The sequence below is a fragment of the Ipomoea triloba genome, chromosome 12 (assembly GCF_003576645.1).
Source record: "Ipomoea triloba cultivar NCNSP0323 chromosome 12, ASM357664v1".
Classification (NCBI taxonomy): Eukaryota; Viridiplantae; Streptophyta; class Magnoliopsida; order Solanales; family Convolvulaceae; genus Ipomoea; species Ipomoea triloba.
This window is the reverse complement of record NC_044927.1, coordinates 22,589,657-22,596,395: the sequence shown is the minus strand read 5'-3', so window position 1 is coordinate 22,596,395 and position 6,739 is coordinate 22,589,657.

The following is a 6,739-nucleotide window of genomic DNA, read 5'->3' as shown; positions in this document are numbered from 1 at the left end:
TTTTTCACCTAAAACTTCTTTCGCACATGATCCTTTATATATATATATATAGTCTGACTCCCATGAGAACCACTTCCCCATATTAGAACTTATTATGTAATCTGGATCATTGAAATTAGACAATCCACAGGTATACGCTAAAACATATAGTACATAACATTGAAAGTAGTACAATTTAATACATAATATTGAAAGTAGCACCAGTTGTACAAAATATTTTATGAACATGCATGTATCTATAAATTAAACCCAAAACCTTGATTACTCTCTAATCTTTATTCTAGATTTCTAGTTGGATTGGTTATAGACTTATAGTTCCTCACTTCCTCAACAGTCCAACCATTGGCCGGCGGGCATCCTTATAAATTGCAATCGGCGATTAAATATTCTAAACTGAAAAAAGAAATCTCACACTACATTCATACATAGCAAACAGACAAGGAAGAAGCAGTGTTCAAAAGATGTAACTAGTTTGTACTACTCTTTAGATTCTTAGTTCGAAAACGTTTGCAACAATTATAGTTAAATAATTATTTAGTGAGAAAACCTATGAAGTGTAGCCTATATAACTTATGAATTGGTGAAGTTCAAAAACATCTATCTCATAGTTGTGATTAGTAAATATTGCAAGAACAAGAGTGAGAATTAGAGTGTAGATTGAGAAGAGAAATTAATTGACATTTCTTCTCAACATGAGAGCTTTAGCCACACTAGTACTACTTATAGGGTTCATGAGTTGTTTTTGTTGTTTGGTAATGGGTTTCCCAAATTTTGCCATTACAAATCAGATTTGTAACGTCGAGCACTATACACTTGGTAGCCCTTTTGCACAAAGTCTTACTTATGTTTTTGAAGACATGGAGAGAATGACTCCCACACAAGCAGGGTACAACTACTATTCAATTTCTCCGTTCTCCAATAACGCTATAGTTTATGGCCATGCCACTTGCAACACTGCTTTATCATATGATGATTGTAAAGCTTGTCTTGACAGTGCTAAAGTTTACTTGGGCCAAACTTGTTTTGGTTCGATTGGAGGTCAACTTTCATATGTTGATTGTTTTATGAGGTACGAGAGTTATTCATTTTCAAGATAAATTTAAATTTAATGGTGATGTGATCAATGAGAAGACGGATAATGCAATGCCAATGGTTCACAATATGGATCCAAATCTTGTTATTCGTGATTTAAGTTTTCGTTAATTTCTTGTCACATTTCATTTTGTTGTTTTAGCTTTGTTATCTGTATATATCATCATTCATGTTTAGGTCATGGAAGAATTGTTCACAAGTTTAAAGTGACATTTTGAATAAAATGATTGATTTGGTCCCTTAATTAGGAACTAAATCCACCATTTTGTTAGCAAATGAAAGGAATAAATTAAACTTACATCGTAAATAATTGAAGTACTAAATTTATACTTTACTTATAATTGATGGACTAATGTCATTTTTTGCAATATCTTTTTAATATAATGTCCTCGCTCAAATCCAAAGAAAAAATATTAATTGCATCACCATGACCTACATCATTATCTCATTTCTCAGAATATGACACGGTAAATAATTGTCAAATCCTTCATTTCTACTGTCTCTTAAGAATTGAGAGAGCATTTCATTCTTTTCAAAAAAAAGAAAAAAAAAAGAGCATTTCATTAATTCAATTCAATTCAATTCCTAGTAAGTACGTGTTTGAATGTTTGAATACAGCTATTTTACATATTTTTAATCAGATTAATACCCAAAAAGGAGAGAGAGAAGAAAAGTAATAATAGCAACAAATAATTAATTAAAATGGAGGGAGAAATATACTTTGATCTAGAAATGTTTACGGTCTATAAATATTATGGGGAAAGTATTAGGGGAAAAATTTAAAGGGAAAATTATTTTTTGCTTTGTGAATAGATATATTACAAGAAGGCATTAATGTTGATATGACATGATAATTAATATGGATGATATAGTTGGGTAAAAAACATATGACAATATATATGACGTGGTAATGAAACAACAAAAAGTAAGTTTAAATTACCTTTTATTTAAATATATGGGATAATAGTAAAATAAGTTCTCAAACTATTTGAAAAATACAATTAAGCCATCTAAATACAAAATACTTCAATTAAGCGCCTAAAAAAAACTCAAGTCATTTTGACATGTTTTTATAGATAAAGACGAGTCAAGTTAATGCTAACTTGAATGTCATCTCAACATACTTTTACTTATTTGAATGGCTATTTGAAAGATTATTATTATTATTATTATTATTATTATTATTATTATTATTATTATGAAAAAATATCAAATATATCCTTCAATTATTGATGAAATGGCAACTAGACATTTTAAAAAGTTCAAATTAAACATGAAAACTCCATAAAATCATCCATCTAAGTCCTATTTAGTATTTACCCTTTTTTACTTGCTTTTTTTTTTTTGAGTTCTACTGACTCGATTACAATGTCGTATCTGTTCATAGCTACTTCCTCAATCTACTGAAGCACAAAGAGTCAACAGATGCCTCCACTGAGACTCGAACCCACTCCCTTCGCTTCCACATGAGAGTGTACACGGGTGCCGCTTGACCACAAGGTCTTTAGCTTTTTTACTTGTTAATTACATGTCATTTGCCACATTATATTTATATTGTGCATTTGACATTATATTTCTATTAAATATTTTTTTTAATAATATTCTAATACTCCAACCTTCTTCGATCGTTACCACAACCGTTACCTACAATAAATTTTTGTCGCCTTCTCCATATTCGAAATATGTCATTGTCTTCTACAAATCTAGAAAAAGACATGTAAGCAAAAGTTTTATATATAAATGCACGACCTTTTGTATAGGAATGCACAGCTTTTAATAAGATTGATTTACCCTAATCGTATATTTTTTTTAATATTTTAAAGGATTTGTTTCCTTAATTCGTGTGATTTGTTCATTTTAATCTTAGTCGTGCATCATTCTGATTTAATGATCTAAATTAGTTCTCATGTTCTCACATTAAGGGTGGTTCTAATGGGAGGGTAGCCCAATACATACATATGTACGTATAATTTTAACTTCTTTTTTTTTTTCCGACAATTTGTTATGTCATCAACATATAATACACTTGAAACGCAATCATCATGGTCCACACAGTTGTGTGAACCATGCTATCAAATAATATATATTCAGTATAAAAATAATGTACTTTTAATTTATTAAAAATGTATATTTTATTCAGGGAATATACATTATTTATATACTAAATGTACATTATATTGTATAATACATATTTAGTACACAAATAATGTACATTTAGTATATATAAAATGTATTTTTTTTATGGTCCACACAACACTATGTGGACCATGGTCCACACAATAATTTGCTCTTAACAATCATTATTGGGTCCACACAGCTGTGTGGACCATACTATTAAATAATGCACATTCAATATAAAAATAATGTACATTCAGTATAAAAATAATGTACATTATATTCAGGGGATGTACATTATTTGTGTACTGAATGTACATTATTTTTATAGTATAAAAATAATGTACATTCAGTACAAAAATAATGCACATTTAATACATTAAATATGTACATTTTATTATGGTCCACACAATAATTTGCCTTAATTAAGATCCCGTCACTAATTAATATGGGTTGTGCAAATGCAATCCACATTAGAATGTGGACGTGCCAGCTTAGCCCATATATATTTTTAGCAATTGTTATGCCGTGGACCCGGGTGCACCTTGCAAGGTGCACCCGGGTCCTTAAACGGCGCCGTTTAATGGAGGGGTGTAACGGTGCTGTTAGTGGTACCGTTACACCCAGCCAATCAAATTTTTTTTTTTAAATATATATAAACGAAAACGATTCCCTTCCTCCGCAAGTTACAGTTTGCGATTCCCTTCCTCCGGCGATTCTTCACCATTTCTTCACCATTGTTTGCGATTCTTCACCATTTCGCCGGCGATTCCCTTCCTCCGCAAGAGTTCTTCACCCTTTCCCGACGTAATCGCCTGCGCTTCGCCGTTTTCCGATTTCAACGCCGATTCCCTTCCTCCGCAAAGAGCATTTCGCCGTTTTCCGACATACTCTCATCGCCGACGATCACTACAGCACTCGTTCCCGGAAATTTTTGCATACTATCAGCAGTCTTCAGCAGTCTTCACACTAAGCAACAGGTATTTCTTCACATTTTTTATATTTTGGGATTTTAGTTCAAAAATTTTACGTTTTATTCAATGTGAATGTGAGGTTTTCAAAATGTGAATATGGAGAATATGAAGCGTGAAAATGGAGTTTTGAATGTCTAAATGCATAACATTGATAAATATAATTACAAAACATATTGCCCTTGAAAATGTGTGAATGTAGAGTGTTCAAACTGTGAATATAGAGTACTGCTTCTGTGAATGTAGTGATTTGAGTGTGTGAATGCATAACAGTGTTGATATAAGTACTAAACATGTTGCCCCTTAAATGTGTGAATCTAGAGTTTTCAAAATGTGAATACACAGTATATGGTATGTGAATCTAGTGTTACGAATGTGTGAATGTAAAGAGATAGTAATAGGATTACTGAACAATTATCACTGAAATGTATGAATGTGTTGTTTTCTAACTGTGAATATAGAGCATTGCTTCTGTGAATGTAGTGATTTGAGTGTGTGAATGCATAACAGTGTTGATATAAGTACTAAACATATTGCCCCTTAATGTGTGAATCTAGAGTTTTCAAAATGTGAATACACAGTATATGGTATGTGAATCTACTGTATTGAATGTGTGAATGTAGAGAAGATAGTAATCCTATTACTGAACAATTATCACTGGAATGTATGAATCTGTTGTTTTCTAACTGTGAATATCTAGTATAGCTTATGTGAATATATAGTTTTCAATGTATGAATCTATAGCCCTGTGGTGTTCTGTTTTTTATTTCTAAATTATTCAGTGGTACAATTGGCAGCAATGGTGAACACAAGAGCTATACTTCCCTCTCAAGCTGGAGAGGCAGACAGTTCAGACTCGTCTATCCCAGCCGAAGTAAGAACAAAACAGCGTAATGATAGGCCCTCTGCCGCTGAAAAACAAACAGGGAAGAGGAAATCAGTGGAAAAAGGGGAAGGTGGTTGCGCTGAAAGAGCAGCAAAGAGAAAAACTGCAACAAAAAATCCATGCACAGATGAGGATGAAACTGTGGAGAAACAACAGAAGACATGGAATACAAGAATGAGCCCGAAAATCGTGGCGGAGTTTGTTCAAGAGCTTACTGCTGAACAGAAAAGGGCCGTGGAAGAGATCGGATTTGGAGGGATATTACACCTCCAACTAACAAAGAGTGAAGGCCCTCTAATGAAGTACTTGATTAGGCAGTTCGATGTTTATCGCTCTGCAATCCAACTTGAAGGGGGTGAATTGCTGCTTATAGAAGAGGATGATGTTCAAAGAACATTGGGGATCCCACAAGGGAGCAACGTGGTTGAGGAGGCCACAAGATTTGAGCATCTGTCAGAAGATGGTGATAGTGCAGCATATGCCAACCTTGTGGCATCATGGAGGGAGCGATGGGGGATTGATGGTAAATCCCCAATCACAACATCAATGCCCGGGCAGATTCTGAAAAGAGGAGACCATGGAGATATGTTTAAACGCGACTTTGTCTTATTTATAGTATCAGCAATGCTGTGTGGCCACCAAGATAGGTGTTGCAACTTTAGGATTCTAAAATCCTTGATAAACCTTGACCAGATCAAGACCTACAATTGGTGTGCCTATACACACAAGTCCATGGTCGACTCCATTCAATCTTTTCAGAAAAATGACAAGCAATTCTTCACTGGACCCGTTGCATTCATCCTAGTAAGTTCACTTTATTTTCGATTTTCATTACTATTTTTATAAAATATTGACTTATTTGTTTGTGAATCTAATGTATTGAATCTGTGAATATATGGATATGAATGTGTGAATCTATAACAGATAGTAATATAATGAATGATATCTGTGAATATATACTTGTCAGTTTGTGAATATATAGTATTGAAGGTGTGAATATATGGACATGAATGTGTGAATCTATAACAGATACCACTGTAATTTTTGAAATATGTGAACAAGTATCACTGAAATGTGTGAATATGAACCTTTCAAACTGTGAATCTAATGTATTGAATCTGTGAATATATGGATATGAATGTGTGAATCTATAACAGATAGTAATATAATGTGTGAATATGAACCTTTCAAACTGTGAATCTAATGTATTGAATCTGTGAATATATGGATATGAATGTGTGAATCTATAACAGATAGTAATATAATTAAGGATATTTGTGAATATATACCTTTCAGAATGTGAATCTAATGTATTGACTCTGTGAATATATGGATATGAATGTGTGAATCTATAACAGATAGTAATATAATGTGTGAATATGAACCTTTCAAACTGTGAATCTAATGTATTGAATCTGTGAATATATGGCTATGAATGTGTGAATCTATAACAGATACCACTGTAATTTTTGAACTATGTGAACAAGTATCACTGAAATGTGTGAATATGAACCTTTCAAACTGTGAATCTAATGTATTGAATCTGTGAATATATGGATATGAATGTGTGAATCTATAGTATTGAAGGTGTGAATATAATGAATGATATCTGTGAATATATACTTGTCAGAATGTGAATATATAGTATTGAAGGTGTGAATATATATACATGAAT